Source organism: Aethalodelphis obliquidens, unplaced genomic scaffold, assembly GCF_003676395.1.
Source record: "Aethalodelphis obliquidens isolate GAN/ISIS:26980383/991018 unplaced genomic scaffold, ASM367639v1 scaffold31, whole genome shotgun sequence".
Lineage (NCBI taxonomy): Eukaryota > Metazoa > Chordata > Mammalia > Artiodactyla > Delphinidae > Aethalodelphis > Aethalodelphis obliquidens.
The window spans coordinates 17,432,256-17,450,500 of NW_020837975.1; the positions used below are offsets into that span (position 1 = coordinate 17,432,256).

Below are 18,245 nucleotides of genomic sequence, written 5' to 3' on the forward strand. Positions count from 1 at the left end.
GGATGTTCTCTGGATACAGAAGAAAGGAAACAGCTACATACAGTCATCAGTTACACGGTAAGGGTGAAGGGCGGGTCCTCCACTTGAAGGAAGAAGGCCATCGTTTCGAGGGAGAGGTAATATTAAAAATATTTGACAACCAATATGGCGCGAGCCTGGCCAGTCTGAACAGCGATACCAACTGAAGATCAATTCAGTTTTTAGGGTTCCTGCTATGTTTGGGGAGAGCCTTCTGAAGACACACTATTCTCACCTATATCAATAAGGTCTCAGTAACCGTCCAGCTGTTCTCATCAGTGAGGAATCCAGTGGAGGCTGTTTAACTTGGCTAACAGGGAAGAGAATCCAACGAAAAGCCCAGAGTAGCAGCCCACGTCAAGGCAATGTATCTTCAGTAGGGCCCCTTTAATGGTAAAGCCCTGAGAAGTTTATATTTATTCCAAATTCCCGGAGTAAATGGCAGAGCACAACTAAGAAACTCAGAGACAAGCAGAGGCAGAAAGGGAAAGAAACATATCTGATGTCATTTCCAATTTCCTTCTCCTTTTACATTATAAATTCTGGACACTGTCTACTAAAACTCACCAACCTATATGAGCCTGCTGTGTCTTAGAAAAAGCTGGGAGATATGACCTCATGCTCAGGAGTAACCCTGGGGAGATGAGCAACTTCCTGGTTCCTCAGACTCTGTCTTCCTGTCTGTGAAGTTAGAAGAGAGGGGGAGGGAAATCAAGCACCCTGACATCATAAGCCTCCTATGGCAGGAAGAAGTCGCCAGGACTCTCAGCATCGCTGCACTTGGAGGACGAGGGCCTGGGTTCCTTGGAGCAGTCTTTAACAGCATTCTCTTTTGGAGGGATGTGCACCAGAAACATTCATTGTGAAACTGACCTGAAACACATCAGGGAACGGTTCTCCCAAATCTTCTAAACAAACAGTGCTTCAGATCAGCTGGTCTCCAGGAAACCCTTCATCAGCCCTGAGCTGCCGGCGATTTGATGGAGGGGGTGGGAGCAGGAGTGAAGAGGCTTGTACACCTTGCAAGTTTAGAAGCCTGTTCTTGAAATGACCACTTCTGTGTGGTCTGATGACCCAATGTCATCATCAATTTATGATTCCAAGCTCCGTATAAATAGGGCAATCGTGAGACTCGTTCTGGGAATGATTTCCTGAGCTCTACACAACTCTGCCCTCCTGTGCTCTCTGGTGTTCTCGGCCCCTCTCCCCTGGGGACCCCAGCCTGGATACTCTCCTTGGCTCCCCCTGGGGAGAAGGAAGGCAAGAGGTGAAAGCAAGCCCACATTTGATCAGCCTCTGCCCAGGTGCCTCGTCCTTCCTCCAGCCCAGGGCTCCGCTCCTGGCTTGGTCCCTGAGCACAGCCCCTCCCCTTAACATTGCCTGGGTACCACCACCCTGGAAGGAAGTTCCCTGGAGTATTTGAACATCATCTGCTTAAATGGTTCTTATCCCTGCCTCCACGTCAGAACAAGCACCTGGGGAATTTCTCTTTTTTTTTTTTTCTCTTTTCATTTGTTTATTTGTTGTTTTAATATCATGCCAGACCAATTAAATTAGCATTTCTGGCAGGGTAGGGAACTGAGCATCTGTATCTGTCCCAGCTGTTTCTGATGCAGAGGGAGGTTTGAGGTCTGCAGGTCCACATTTTCAGCATCCCATTGCTCTATCCACACTCCTGTCACTTTCCATCACCAGCCTATGGTCCTCTGTCTACTAAAGAAACTACATAGAAACAGAATCTTAAGGGGGATGCATTTAGGAGGCAGTCAATCAATGGTGGATGAATGAATGGTTTCATGGGATTATGGACTCAAATGTGATCTACCAATAGTTTTTGATGCAATTAAGCAGCCAAGTCTGTTACTTGAGGTTGTATTATACATCTCACATAGAATCAATCATGGTGCACAATTACGAACCAACAAACACTGAGAACTTTCTGTAGGCCTAAATTCGTGCCATGCATTCATGGATCAACATGAGTCATGGTCCTTGTTCCTAAGAAGTTCTCAATCTCATCGGGAAGGCATGCAACAGAGACTGGAAGAAAAAATGTAAGTTTAAAAGATGCTATTTACTAATCGCCTGCTAGGTACCAGGCACAGCCCTCAGTGCCATTAATATGTTCATTCACTTAATTTGCCTCTCACAATAAGCCTGTGAGGTAGGTGTTTTAATCCTAATTCATAGATGAGAACGTGAAGGGTCTCAGAGAGGTTACCGTACTGACCCAGGCCGCCCAGCTAGTAAGTAACAGAGTGAGAATCGCCCCCAACTTGGCCTGTCTCCAAAGTGAGCTGCAGTGTGAAGGGATGAGATGACTGGAGGAAGTTGGACAGGGGGAAGTTGGGTGAGTTTGGGAGTGACCGAGGTTGCCAGCCAGACCCTGAAGGATGGGTAACGTTTTAATGTAAAACGGGAAAAGAAAAGAGAATCCCAGGCAAAGGAGGAGAGCCTAAGCAGAGGCCCTTGTCTCTGTTTAAAGGGAACAAAGCAGCCCAAGGGGCGATGTTTAGCTGTCCCTTGAATTCCTTGTGGACGTTGCCTTGGTCAGCTTGTCCAACCACTGTGACGAAGGCTCAGCCACGGTCCCTGGGTGTGCATTGCTCTCCTGAGCGATCACCATCAACAGAGAAGGCAGAGCTATTGTTTGCTCTGACTTGGAAAGAAAATGAATGTAAGGACATTAGGGGTCCAGTGATTCTCTCCTTCCTATAACAGACTGTAGTGGAAAGAGCACTAGCTTTGATGCAAAACAGGCCTATGTTCTGATTCCAGCTCCATCACTTAGTAACTGTTGGTGAGACACTTAACCCCATGGAGCCTCAGTTTCCTGATGTGAATAATGGGGATCACAGTACCCGCTTTGCAGCATTGTTGTAAAGATTAGAGATTGTGCCCACGAAGCACAAGAAAGCCTGGTCACAGCTGAATTTCTTAAGGGCTGAGTTGTGTTCTCCAAAATTAATGTGTTGAATTCCAACAGCCCAGCAGCTCAGAATGTGACCTTATTTGGAGACAGGGTCTTTAAAGAGGTCATTGCATCAAAATGAGGTCATATGGGTGGGGCCCTAATCCAATATATCCAGTGACCATATAAGAGGAGATTAGGACACAGACCCACGCAGAGGAATGACCCCATGAAGACACCAGAGGAAGACAGCATCTACAAGCCAAGGAGAGAGGCTTCTGAAGAAACCAATTCTGCCGACACCTTGATTTCAGACCTCCAAGCTCCAGAACTGTGAGAAAATAAATTTCTGTTGTTTAAGCTACCCAATCTGCAGGACTTTATTACAGTGTTCCTAGCAAACTAATATAGAATTCAATAAAAATGATATCTCTTTTTATTTTTTATCACTCAAAAAGTGTGAGTGTGGCCCTCTGGTCTGCTGCCCAGTATTTACTATTTACTCTGGGAATGTTTTTATGAAAATTGAAAAATGGATTATTGGTGTGTCTGAATAGAGCATAAAACATACACAGTTTAAAACTGAAAGACAAATGAGAATTCATGTCTAGTTCAAGCACTCTTGCCAGCCCTCTACAAACACACACACACACACACTAACACACACATGCACACACACACACCTCTTAGTTTTTTAGATGAGAAAACTAGGGCCTGGCAAGGGCTATGTGTCTCAAAGGCAGCTAGGGGTTGAGTCAGTCAGGATTGAAGAACTCAACCAAGGATTCTTAAAATTCTATCAATAGACAATAATGTTGTCCTACAGTCAGACAAGTTGTTTGTGATAGGATGGTGGAGAATAATTATCAGCAATGAAGATGGTGATGATGCTGATGGTGATGCTGATGGTGACGATGGTGATGCTGATGGTGATGATGCTGATGGTGATGATTATGCTGATGGTGATGATGATGGTGATGATGGTGATGCTGATGGTGATGCTGATGGTGACAGATCCCTGTCACTTACTGGATCTGTTTCAGGAATGGTGCTAAGCTCTCTCCAAGGATTATGTCATTTAACCCTCTCAATGATCCTATGATACCACTAAATTATCCCTAATTATTCCATATTCAAAAATGGAAATGGAAGGTTAGAAGGATGAGTAGCTCACCAAGATTGCACAGTTGATATGTGGTAGTGACAAAATTATAAATTTTGCAATCTATTCCATTGGGAAAAGGTACCATTTGGCCTATGAGATCTTCTCAGTGGGATATCAATAAGAATAAATGAAATACTTTCTCTATATGGACCTTAGACCAGGCAACTGAATTCTAGCCTCACTTTGACACTGATTGGTTCGTGAACTGGGGCAAGTCACTTCACCTCTCTGAGTCTCAGTTTTCTTTTCAGCAAAGCCAGGGAGCTGATGGCTCCTGGTGATTTCAAATTTGGGGTAGAGGAATTGTCCTCTGAAGGTGCCAAAATTTCTCACAATTATTTCAAATCCATTGTAACCTCACTTAGGCTTCTGAGCCTAATCGTAACTATCTCTTGCACTTATCTCTCGCATCTCTGGTTGACTACACAAGTCCAGGCCTTCACTGCCCCTCACATGCACCACTGCGATGGCTGGATTCTTTTCCTCTCTGTGCATCACCTATGTAGATGCAAGATTGACCTTCTGGAAGTGCTCTTCTCATGTGTTACCTCTGTTCAGCTCCCAGCTGCCTTCGGAACAAAGGCAATGGCTTTTGCTGATGCTGAAGGCCTCGTGACCTGGAGCTGGCTTATTTAATAAGCACCTATCATATTTTCACTACTGTAGCTGGTTGCTTTTTCATAATTTAAAATAGTGCAAGAGATTTCCCAGTGTTCATGCAAAAGTAATAATATGAACATTAATCTTTGAGACGTAATCCTGGGAGTGGAGAAGGGTAGTTATTATGGTCAAACTATTTTTCAGTGTTTGGCAAAACCAAAGTAATCCTGTCATCATTTACTTGGTTTCTTGATCTCCCTTTTTTTCCTGTCCCTTTGCCTCAACATAATCACCACATATTTAAATTCTATCCACCCTTTAATGCTCAGGCAGACGACTGCCTCCTGGTTGGAGATTCCCTGCTCTGTTCAGCTATAAATGGGAGGTCAGGACTTGTAAATGTGGTGGGCACATAAAACTCAAGGTATTTGGTTAAAAAGTGGAGGAGAGAGTAGCGATTCTTCCCATAGGTAAACTGCTTGGTTTCTGTGTCATGCACAGAAGGTGATGTTATATGCATGGCTTTCTTTTTAAGAAAGGAAGAATTGCATTGCATGCTAGGACACTAACGGGGGAAAGCCATGCATCTTACTAATCCTTGGCCTGTGTGTGACTAACTAGACAGGTATTGTATCCTTTGAAAAAGCCAATGGTATATCTTCCTATGCCCCGTTCCCTATGTTCTGGGCACATATATCTATATTATGCTACTACTAGAGAAGAATTCAAAGCAGAGTTCCTCCTGATGGCAGGTGATGAATGGTAGTATGAAATTTCAGGACTTCCATTGCAAATTTGACTGAGATTATTATTCCTTGCTCAGGGTTGCAATTAAGACAGGATGTCATCAATAACCTCCCTCCTGAATTGCAGAAGTGCAGATTAAAAGTCCTCAAGGACTCCTTTAAGAGCCTGCCTTCACAAATCTGTATTTTCAAACACAGAAGTGATAAAACTTACCTTTGCTGACCTTATCTAATGAGATGATTCATCCGTCACACATGCAGAACTATAAGCTAAATATTTATTTAACACAAACACGAAACACAATACCAATGAAAGAACTGCCTTGAAATTTTTTTTTTCTATTTAATTTTCCTTTGCCTTAAAATAAAGTCCTGCAGTAGCATTGTGTCAGGGTCGCTCAGTCCTATCAGATTACAGAGGAACATTTGTTTGTACACAATGGGGTCAAGCTTTCTAAAACACACTGCACATGTGTGTGGCATTGATAACCTTTTATCCTTCTTTCCTTGTTGTAAATCACTGGAGGATTTTAACCTTTGAGCAAGAGATTGCCATCTCCACGAAAACATTAAGTTCCTAACTCTGCTCTTATCTCAACCATCTTGCTACTTTCATTTACCACATGGAGGGGTTTCCCTAAGCCCTGGCAAGACAATGCATTTCGACTGCCATATGGGGTTGGCTGCCAGGCTGTATAGAGCCTCAGGGGACTTGGGTGTTGGTCCAAACCTTTACAGTTCTGTGGTTCTACTCTTTACGAGGTGAGATTCAAAATAACAGAGTATTCTAATAACAACAATAGTGGCCCAATCAGAGCAGTCCCTGGTCACTGCAAGAGCAGAGGCCTCAGGGCCCTCATTGCCAGTTAGTGGGGAGGTCTGTGCAAGGGTCCAAGGCAAGCAACCCGGTGACCGAGGCAGAGCGGGGAGGGGGCACTTCGGACAATCCAGGGGCCCCGGGACAGCAGTTATTTATCTACTTTGTGGTTTCAATTATTCCAACATTTTAATATTTGTCAGCGCCATCTTAGCCTTCTGTGTTCCCTCCTTTCCCAGCCCCCATTCACTCCATATCTCTGACATCAGGCATTGGTGTCCTTAGCCAGTGACTTCACTTCTCTTAAATTTCCATTTTGTTAGACTTTAAGAATAATGTCTGTATGTGTGCTACTTAAAATGAAAAAAGTATTATTTTTCCCCCCAAATACAGTACCCTGAGAAGTCATGGCCATTCCAAAACTTCCTTAATCTGGTTGGTCTGACTTTAGTCCTCATCTTATTATGAAAGGTATTTTCTAAAGGGTAAGCTGGGACGAAGTGAGAGAGAGGCATGGACATAGATACACTACCAAACATAGATAGCTAGTGGGAAGCAGCCGCATAGCACAGGGAGATCAGCTCGGTGCTTTGTGACCACCTAGAGGGGTGGGATAGGGAGGGTGGGAGGGAGGGAGACGCAAGCGGAAGAGATATGGGAACATATGTATATGTATAACTGATTCACTTTGTTATAAAGCAGAAACTAACACACCATTGTAAAGCAATTATACTCTAATAAAGATGTTCTAAAAAAAAAAAGTATTTCCTTTTTTTTTTTTTTTTTTTTTTTTGTGGTACGCGGGCCTCTCACTGTTGTGGCCTCTCCCGTTGCGGAGCACGGGCTCCAGACGCGCAGGCTCCAGACGCGCAGGCTCAGCGGCCATGGCTCACGGGCCCAGCCGGTCCGCGGCATGTGGGATCTTCCCGGACCGGGGCACGAACCTGTGTCCCCTGCATCGGCAGGCGGACTCTCAACCACTGCGCCACCAGGGAAGCCCACATCTGTAGTTTTAATTATCAGTTTAACTTTATTTCCACCTTGATCTCTTTCCTAAATATTAGGAGCATCTTTCCAACTGGACTATTTCCACCTGGGTGTAAATTCAGCTCAGCCAGAACTAATGTGTCTCTTCTCTCCTAACCCACCTCTTCCCAGGTTTGCCAGCTGCTGGCTTCATTCTTCAGTTTCACAGACTCACAAACCCCACAGGTATTCCTGGTTACAAGAATCGAGGGCAGGAGTCGGGGGAGCAATTCAACCATTCGCTAAGTCCTGTAAATACCTCCACTGCCATGTTTTCTTTTCCTCGGCCTCCATATTGGTGTGGACATTACCATCTCATCATTATCACTATCACCAGGATGACTGCAGCAATCTCCTGAACCCTCCCTCCTTTCCTCCCTGTCCAATATCCAATACCATCAGCTGATTCTTTTGCCTAGAACACTATTTTTCATAGATTGCTACTGTACCACGTTCAAGTACTCTGAACATTCTCAAATGCCCAGAGAATATTTGGACTAATTCACCTGGCAAGCATGGTCACCGCAACCTAAGGAAAACCCAGCCCTGCTACATTTTTCTTCCATGACACTTGGATACAGAACAGGCTGACCTACTCACAAGCTCTTATTGTACCTTTTTTTGCAAAATGTGTCCTAAATATTAACAACAAATATTGGTTGAATGGATTGCTAGCTCTTAGCTTCTTCTCACACTATTCTTGGTAGCTGAAATGACCCATTCCTCCCTTCTGAGATTTACTCATTATTTCAGGTCTTGCTTATTCCCTGAGTAACAACAATTGTTATCATTTATCAAGCCCTCGCTATATGCTGGCATTAGACTAAGCGCTCTGCATGTACTAGGCTCATTTAATCCTTAAATCCTATATTGTTTGAAATAGCAATATCCCCATTTTACTGATGGAGAAACTGAGACTTCGGTAGATTAAATCACACCCCCCAAGTCACACAGTATGTAGCCAACTCTGTTGCCGAATCTGAGCTCTTACCCTTTATAGCACATGCCTCTTTTCTTGTCATTTCGAGCGATACATCATTCTTTGGACTACTCTGCATTTCTCTCCTCCGCTGCTCTGCTGGCCCTGGCATTTGGATTTTTTGCAGCACTGTTGTGGTTTTTGGAGCACAGCGTAGTAATTAGGCCTCTGGACCGGTAAGTCAGGCTGCCTGAGCTGGAATCCCAATCTCCCTACTTGCCAGCTTTGTGTGCCTCGGGCAACTTACTTAAAATTCTGTGTCCTTTTGTCTATAAAGTACGTATTATAATAGTACCTGAGGTACTGGATTATTGGAATAACTATATGACTAAACAGTCTTTGTAAAGCACTGAACACAGTGCCTGGCACATAATAAGTACTCAGTAAATATTACCTGTTATTATTAAAATTCCCAAGGCCTGTGCCTTGCCTCCCATTCTGAGTATAAACTGATTAAAGGAAAGGATTCTCTGTCTTTGTAATTCCACAGCTTTTTGCACACCTATCACCGTAAATGCTTCCACTAAGCTGTGACTTTAAAGGTTTCACCTTTGTGATTATCTTTTAGGAAACAGGCAAGACGCCAGTTATTTTAACCATCATCACTAGAATCAGACAACGTGAGTTGAAATGCTGAGCTGGTAAATAACGTGTGAATTCATAGCGCCTCAACACAGATATTTAACCCAACAAGCCTTCCTGCAGCACCTACTCTGTGTTGAAACTCCCAGGACCTGGGGAAACTGAGGCTGAGAGCCCCCCCACCCACCCAGTGCTCCTTATAAAGGAGACAAAGATTACAGCGATGAGTGATACTAATTTGGATTTTACTGAGAAATGTCAGCGAGGAAGTTTCTAGGGACACATCTTCTGATTAAAAAACAGCTCTGGGGATTCCCTGATGGCGCAGTGGTTAAGAATCCACCTGCCAATGCAGGGGACACAGGTTCGAGCCCTGGTCCAGGAAGATCCCACATGCCGCGGAGCAACTAACCCCGTGAGCCACAACTGCTGAGCCCACGTGCCACAACTACTGAAGCCCACGCACCTAGAGCCCATGCTCTGCAACAAGAGAAGCCACTGCAATGAGAAGCCCAGGCACCGCCACGAAGAGTAACACCTGCTCGCCACAACTACAGAAAAGCCCGCGTGCAGTAACGAAGACCCAACACAGCCAAAAATAAATAAGTAAATAAATAAAATCTATTAAAAAAACCCAAACAGCTCTGAATTATTGTCTATCCATCTATATAGATCAATCCAGAAAGTGGCAGATCATGCAAAGGATAATTAGTATTTCTTTTTCTGGGAACTGAGACACATGTTAAAATGACACTGAGTAGAATAGATGACCCCCACCCCCGTAGTCATTTGGCGGCAGAAGAGCACGTCCTGTTTACCTAGAACATTTCATCTGATTTTGTAAACTCTGCAAGTAACAGGGAGCCCGTGAATCTGCAGGGAAGCCAGTGGGGTTGTTCTGATTTAAACTTGAAAGGCAGTGCCATTGTCTGGGGAGTAGAGATGCCTCTTCATTCTCACCTGCAGACGTGAGACGGGACTGTTCCTCTCATAAATAGGGCCGCCAGAATCCTAATCCATGATGTTCACAGCTGCTGGGACTCCTGCCCCCAACTTCTCGGCTCCATGAAGCGGTTATCACTTCTGCTTCTCAATTTAGACTTTATCTCTTACAGTTTGGACTCAGTGGTTCTCAACCCTCACTGCATAACAGAATCACTTTGGAGGTTTAAAAACAAACGAACCACACAAAAAAACCATGCCCGAGCCGTTTCCCCAGAGATTCTGACTCAGTTGTTCCAGGGAAGTGTCTGGGCATCGTTTTCTTTTTGTTAAGTTTCTGGGGGTGATACCAATGGACAGCAGGCATTAGAATCTGCTAAAATCTGGACCAGGCAATAGCTTAATCTGTCTACAGACTTCCAGCACAACTGGGAATCCATGTTGCTACCAAGTTGATAGAATCTAGCCAATCACATTCATTCTCTATTCCACATGACTTTTATCCTTATGTTGGAAAGGCAGACATCTGGGCTTCTTATTTCAGTACCCCCAAAAGATTAATTGTGAGATGCTGAGCAAACGACGAAACCTCTGAGCCTCTCATTTTTGTATTCCATAAAATGGGAACAAGTTACCTGCTTTACCTATGACATGGTGAAGGATGAGGCGGTCTCTATCAGGGGCTAGCACTGCGCAGTAGGGTGAAATGATTAACTGAATTACCCTGAGAAAGAGTCAAGGCAGGCAAATTTAACAGGATGGTCAAGAAAGCACCAGAGAATGTCCAAAATCAGCAGGGCCAACAGGCCCTTGGGAAGGGCAAGAAGATGCCAAGTAGCAACTGAAAGTATTTTGTGATTATTCTTGGACTTGACGTTGCTCATGCAACTTCATTCCAGATCCTCTCTCCATGACCCATACCGACTAGTTCACAGTGCTTGCTTTCTTCTTATTCACTTGTCTCATAATAATGTATGGAAGGAAAAAAAAAAAGGCCACCTTTTTACAGAAAGCTAAAAGAAATAGAAAATGAACCCATCTGTTAAACCCAACTATTATCCACTAAATGAAAAGGGAATCTCTCCCACATTCTCCCCATTTTCCCAGAGCCAACCACTTAATCTAGCTGGCTAGCTATCATCTATCTATCCATCCATCCATCCATCCATCTATCTATCCAGTTAATTTTCTTTTCTTTTCTTTTCCAGAACAGAATGCCTTTGATGGCCTTCAGGAGAGAGGCCCGAACTACTAGTTGAAAAATCTAGAATTTAATCCCTGGGAAACTGTTATGAATACTATTAGTTGCCAAAACCAACACAAAAATAATAATGCTGAAAATGAATAAAACTCTTCCAAACTTTTCTAAATATTAAAAGAGCTGTTCACATTCCCCATGTATTAGTTTTTCTTTCCAGCGAAGGAAGGTATTGTTAAAGAACAATACGTGGATCTGACAATGCGAATTTCTTGTACTCCTATGTGCCCTGACTTGTCCTAAGAGCTGGGAAGACAGAAAAACAAGTCATTTAACTGGTAACATACACAGCAAACAACTGATGGGATAACTTTGGGGAGGTAAAAAAACTAATGCATGTCGGGTGTGCGGGACTTGAAAAATTGTTAGGCATAGTCTATTATAGTACGAATATAGCCATGCATTACTTGTGTAATTCAAAAATGAAAGGCCCCAAACATTAGCCCTTTATGAAGGGAAAAACTGAGCTGCAGTGAAGTGGTGTGGCCTGGCTTTCTACAAAGTACAAGAAAACATGGTTTAAACCCAATCCAAAAATGGACAGAAGACCTAAATAGACATTTCTCCAAAGAAGACATACAGATGGCCAAGAAGCACATGAAAAGCTGCTCAACATCACTAATCATTAGAGAAATGCAAATCAAAACTACAATGAGGTTTCACCTCACACCAGTTAGAATGGGCATCATTAGAAAATCTACAAACAACAAATGCTGGAGAGGGTGTGGAGAAAAGGGAACCCTCTTGCACTGTTGGTGGGAATGTAAATTGATACAGCCACTGTGGAGAACAGTATGGAGGTTCCTTAAAAAACTAAAAATAAAACTACCATATAGCCCAGCAATCCCACTACTGGGCATATACCCTGAGAAAAGCATAATTCAAAAAGAGTCATATACAAAAATGTTCATTGCAGCTCTATTTACAATAGGCAGGACATGGAAGCAACCTAAGTGTCCATCGACAGATGAATGGATAAAGAAGATGTGGCACATATATACAATGGAATATTACTCAGCCATATAAAGAAACGAAATTGAGTTATTTGAGTGAGGTGGATGGACCTAGAGTCTGTCATACAGAGTGAAATGTCAGAAACAGAAAAACAAATACCGTATGCTAACACATATATATGGAATCTAAAAAAAAAAAAAGGTTCTGAAGAACCTAGGGGCAGGGCAGGAATAAAGACGCAGACATAGAGAATGAATTTGAGGACACAGGGAGGGGGAAGGGTAAGCCGAAGTGAGAGAGTGGCATGAGTGTAAAATAGGTAGCTAGTGGGAAGCAGCCACATAGCACAGGGAGATCAGCTCGGTGCTTTGTGTCCACCTAGAGGGGTGGGATAGGGAGGGTGGGAGGGAGACACAGAGGAAGGAGATATGGGGATATATGTGCATGTATAGCTGATTCACTCTGTTGTACGGCAGAAACTAACACAACATTGTAAAGCAATTATACTCTAATAAAGATGTTAAAAAAAAATGGTTTAAGCAAACCACACATCATAGGGCATTTCCTTCCTTCTAGAACACTCGAGACAAGCCTGCCTGCTCTTGATCCCAGCACTTTTCCTTGACATCCTTCCCAGCGCTGACCTGCAAACCCCTTTCCCCTCAGTCTGGGTGGGGCAGCATCTTTCATTTCACATTCCCAGGACTGCCTGGGACCTGAGGATACCCATGCCCCTCCTGCTACACTCGGGGTAGCCTCCTCTGCTGCCTGGCATGCAAACACTCACATAGCAATTCAAAAATGCTCTGGTCTTTACGGTATTTTCTGGCTCAGGGATGGGAAAACTCATTAAAAAGAAAGAAAAAGAAAAGAAAAGCTTTTTTTTATTTTAGAGGAAATCCTAAAAGCATCCCAGCTCACTGCCTGACACTCAGTCTCCCTAAACGCAGTGTCACCAACTTAACCAACAGCCTGCATGCAAAATGCCCTTGACCAGACATGCTCTGTGCTCCCAACACACACGTCACAGCTACAGAAAAGAAAATCAGGCAGAGGGTCGTAACTGAAAGATGACTTAAAGCAGTGTCAGAGTGACCTAGCTGCCCCTGAGATCTTGCTACAAAGGGAGACAGAGCCCCATTAGGAGAAATGCCTGTTACCTTCCCAGCACCGTTGTCCCAGGCCGGCTCCTGCTCTGATCAGACGTCTAACAAACTTCCAGGTCTCCACTACGAGGCCATTCACCCCACAGCCTCATGCTCGGTGAAGGGAGAGTCAAGCAGGACTCGTCGGGAGGGCTCAGGCAGGTCCGGCAGCTCCAAGCCGAGCTTAGTCTCGCTGCTGACCAGTGCCTTCCTGCTGTGGTCCTCCGAGCCTCACAGGGCCATCCCCGATGGCTAGCCGCTGTTTGAAAGCAAGAAGTGATTTCTGGTCCTCTTCCCTGGATGGCGCATGCGATTTCCCTCACGCCCATGGGAAGTCCTTCAGGTCATTCTTATCTGGAAACCTATTCACTGAGTGGCCAGACTTGTTTGGCCAATGCCCTAGTTTTTGTTTTCCTTTCTCCAAGAAAAAGTTCAGAAAATGAAACCAGAGAGAACCCCAAATGTGTTAGAGCTCATGGACGGTGTAGGATGCCTGGTTTAAACCTTTGAAAGATGTCCACTAAATGAGATTGCGTTTTCAGAAAGGAAATTACAATTATCAATGAGTTTCCTTTCTAGTGGCACCAAGAAATCAGAGATTAAAAAAGTCTTGAATACGAGAAGACCTAGTGAGGTTGTTTAGTCCTAGCCCTGGGCTTAAGGGAGGGTTGCACTTCAAATATGTCACATTCAGGGGCATCCAGTTCTCCCAGATTTCCAGGGAAACTCTATGAATATTTGTGCATCTAACTACAAATTCTGTAACACTTAAAATATCATCTCAATAATACTAATGTTTAAAGATAAGGAGATACCTGGAAAAGGGCAGGTTGGCAGGCTGCAGTCAGGTGGTTGGGTTTAAAATGAATTAGAATCACTATGTATAAAATAGATAGTCAGTGAGAACCTACTGCATAGCACAGGGAACTCTACTCAATGCTCTGTGGTGACCTAAACGGGAAGGAAATCCAAAAAAGAGGGGATATATGTATACATATAGCTGATTCACTTTGCTGTACAGCAGAAACTAACACAACATTGCAAAGCAACTATACTCCAATAAAAAATTTTTTAAAAAAGAAGGAGCAAAATAACATCCCTACAGATAAGAAAACATGGCCTAATCTTACCCACAAACGAGAACTGTGAATTCCTATTTCAAAATAAATTTAAATACATTTTTAAAAAACATAGTAATCAACTATACTTCAATTTAAAAAATAATTCTATAAAAAATAAATAAAATGCTACCCTTGACCAATAAGTACATAAATAAATAAGAAGAATATTAAGACACATACACACAGAGGCGAACAGCTTAAATCATGTCTTAGAATACAGTTGATCCTTGAACAATGTGTGTTTGAAGTGCTTGGGTCTACTTACACGCCGATTTTTTTCACTAACTACACACGACTGTATGACACGATCCACAGTTAGCTGGTTGACTCCTTGTATGTGGAACCAGGATACGGAGCGCTGATTGTAAAGTTATACACAGATTTTCGAGTGCGGGGGTGGGGGGAGTGCCCTTAACCCCTACCGTTGTTCAAGGGTCAAATGTATTCCAAATTTCTTACACTAAATATTTGTGGTATTGACTTTTTCTATACGAAATGGACAAAGACATTCCAGATTCTTTTTTATACTAAAAACCTATAATATTAAATTTAAGTAGTAGAGTCTTGAGTCTTGAGTCTTGAGAATGCAAAGTAGCCTGGGGTTAAGCGTGTGGACACCAGATCTGCCCACTAGTAGCTCCTCAGAAACTTAACAGGTTATTTCATCTTTCTGTGCCTCAGTTTCCTCTTCTGTAAATTCAGGTTAATAATAAGACCTACCTCAGGGTTGTTGGGAAGATTAAATGAGTTCCGTACATGTATAAAGGCTTATAACAGTGCCTGGCATTTAGTGAGCATGTGTGTTAGCTATTGCTATTTCTGCAGAAAAGAGGTTTTTGTTGTAATATCATGTAGGGATTTGGTACTGTCTTTGCCTTTGTTTTCTGCTGGCTTTGCCTCTGGTTCCGTACAGGCGGGCACTTTGAAGATACCTCTAAAATATACCTTCTTGTGTTTGTCATGAGATGTGGTTCCTTTGGGGGTATCTTGAGTGGATTAGTATAGATGTAGATGAATGACACCAGCTGTGTTGGAAGGAATGAAGAAAACGTAGGAGAAGCCTGTACATTATCATGGGGGTAAAGGACACTAACAGAACTTTGCAGGCTGGCGGCTTTGGAAAGTAACTGTAAGAGAGAACTGAATGTCTGGTGGCAGAGTTCGCCCACTCCGGGAGAGGAAAGCTTGCAGACCTTGATACTTCAAAAAAGAGTGACAACGTGGGGGACCTTGACTCAGATGCATCTTGTCTTAAAAAACACCCTGCTGTCAGTCAGCTCCTGGGTTAACGCTTCTTTGAAAGTGCTGTCTTTTCCCTATTTGCGTTGGTTTGTGGGATGCCATCAACTCTGACATGGGACAGGGCGCTGTCAAGGTGGCTGTCCCTTTGCCTCACTGAAGAGCAATTCCTCTCTCATCCATAGTCCTGTTTGTTGCTAGGAACACTCTGTGCTCGTGGCACTCACTTTACAATGAAAACAAAGACAAACAGAAAACGGGACCACCATATGGTCTCAGCTGCAACCCAGAATTCACTGCTGATGGGAAGACCTTGCCCTGTCGCAGCTACAGCTGCCCTGCCGTTGGCTGGGACAGAGCCCCTCTCCTGAGTTCTAAGATGTTGTAGTTGGTGGCAAATTGAACCCAGACTTCAACCAGACTGCGATGGTGCAGCCTGAGTAACTAATTCACTAGTCGTGTTAATCTATGTTTGCGTTTGTACGAGGCACCTCTTAGGGCTTGAGGGGATAACCTCATTGGAGACAGAGCTATTTGCTCAGGCAGAAATGTCAGCACCAAATAAATGTGTCTTTCCCAGCATGCACCAGGCTGTGTCACGCCTCTGCCCTTCCCCCTTCTTCATCTGGCTAACTTTTAATGTCCAGTTAAATTGCAGATGTTATTTCTTCCAAGGACCCTCCTAGCTCTCCCCGGCTGGGCCATGTGTTTCCTCTCCCTGACCCCAAACTATCAGGTATGTGTCTTTCTGCAGGTACCAGACTGCGCTCAAATGATCATTTTAATGCTTAATGCATTGACTGTAAGTGCCTTGAGGGCCGGGCCCCATCTTATTTATCATATGCCCAGCTCCTCACTTGGTGCTGGCATGTCCTAGCTGATCCATAAAAGCAAACAAAAGGACTACCATATGGTCCAGCAATCCCACTCCTGGGCGTATATCTGGAGACAACCATAATTTGAAAAGATACATGCACCCCAATGTTCACTGCAGCACTATTTACAATAGCCAAGCCATGGAAGCAACCTAAATGTCCAGTGACAGAGGAACGAATAAAGAAGATGTGGTACATAGATACAATGGAATATTACTCAGCCATAAAAAAAAAAATGAAATGATGCCATTTGCAGCAATATGGATGGACCTAGAGGTTATCATACTAAGTGAAGTAAGTCAAAGAAAGACAAATATTATACGATATCACTCATATGTGGAATCTAATTTAAAAATGATACAAAATGAACTTATTTACAAAAACAGAAACAGACTCACAGATTTCAAAAACAAACTTATGGTTACCAAAGGGGAAATGTGGGGAGGGAGGGATAAATTAGGAGCTTGGGATTAACATATGCGCACTACTATATATAAGACAGATAAACAACAAGGACCTACTGCATAGCACAGGGAACTCTACTCAATATTCTGTAATAACCTATATGGGAAAAGAATCTGAAAAAGACTGAATATATGTACAACTGAATCACTTTGCTGTACACCTGAAGCTAACTCAACTATACCCCAATAAAATTTTTTTAAAAAGGCAAACATAAGGAAACTGCTTCATCTCATTCCATGGCTGGGTTCTCCTCTTAACACTGGCATGTCCCATGGCTCAGTCTTTGGAACTCTTCTCTGTTGACACTTATTCCCCAGGTGATCTCCACCAGTTTTGTGGTTTAAATCTTTGTGCTGGTGACTTCCAAACATCTACCTCAATCACAGACCTCACTCCTGCACTTCTGACCAGTACATCCAACTTCTCACTTGATAAATCCACTTGTATCTTCAATAGGCTCTCAAACGTAACATGTCCGAAAACAAAACTGGTCTTCCCTCCCAAGCTAGCTTTTCCAACCGTCTCTCCCATCTCAGTGAAGGGCGTCTCCATCCTTCCAGGTTAGCCAGACCAAAACTCCAAGATTCATCCTCGAGTCCTCCCTTGCACACTTTAATTTGTCAACAAATCCTGTCTACCTCCAAAATACACACGTGGCTGGGTATTTCTTACCCCTTCCACTGCTATCACTCTTATCAAACCATCATCACCTCTTGCCTGGATGATCATCTTTACCTCTAATTGGTCTCTGTGTAAGACTGCAGTTAAAATGGTCTTCATAAGATCTAAGCTATGTAATGTCCACCTGCGCTCAGCCATGCGCTCATCTCACACAGTCAAGCTGAAAGTCTTTTCAGTGGCCTGTAAGGCCTACACCATTGGCAGCTTTGCTCCTCCCACCATATCCCCCCTTAATTCCTCTCCTTCTTTCCACGTTGCTCCAGCCATGCCGGCTTTCCTGTGAGCCAGGTTGTGCCATCCCAGAATCTTGGCACTGGCCATTCTCTCTGCCTCGATGCTTTTAGCCCAGATACCCTCGGGTCTCACTCCCTCACCTCATTCCCACCTTTGCCCAAACATTGCTTCCTTAGTGATGCCTTCCCTGACCACCATACGTCACACTTCAGTCCTCCCAACACCCTTCCCTGAGGAATTTTTTCCATATCACATATCACCTCTAATACACTATAATGTACTTATTTATTTTATTGGCTGTCTCCACCTTCTAGCCCTCCACTAGGGTGTAAGCTCCCTGAGGGGAGAGATGCCTATTTGGTTCACTAAAGAAGCATATTTGAAAGTGTAACATGAAAGCAGAGGTAAGAATGCCACGATGTTAGTATATACACAGCAGAGGTATACACCAAAGTTCATAATTATTCTACTTGTAAAACGCTCACAC

The 18,245-nt window shown here is 43.5% G+C and overlaps 1 protein-coding gene across 6 annotated transcripts in view; it reads right to left on the reverse strand.

The window, feature by feature from the left end:
* Nucleotides 1–18,245, reverse strand: part of ADGRF5 (adhesion G protein-coupled receptor F5) — a 109,140-nt gene that overhangs the window by 60,857 nt on the left and 30,038 nt on the right. For 2 of the 6 annotated variants that reach the window (XM_027127446.1, XM_027127449.1), the window contains exon 1: nt 13,159–13,418. The exons of 1 other annotated variant lie outside the window; for it this stretch is intronic. The gene's annotated coding sequence lies outside the window, so the exon portion shown is untranslated. Of the gene's footprint in view, nt 1–13,158; nt 13,419–18,245 lie in introns of those variants that run through there. 3 more of the 6 variants (XM_027127448.1, XM_027127450.1, XM_027127451.1) reach the window with 2 other exon arrangements.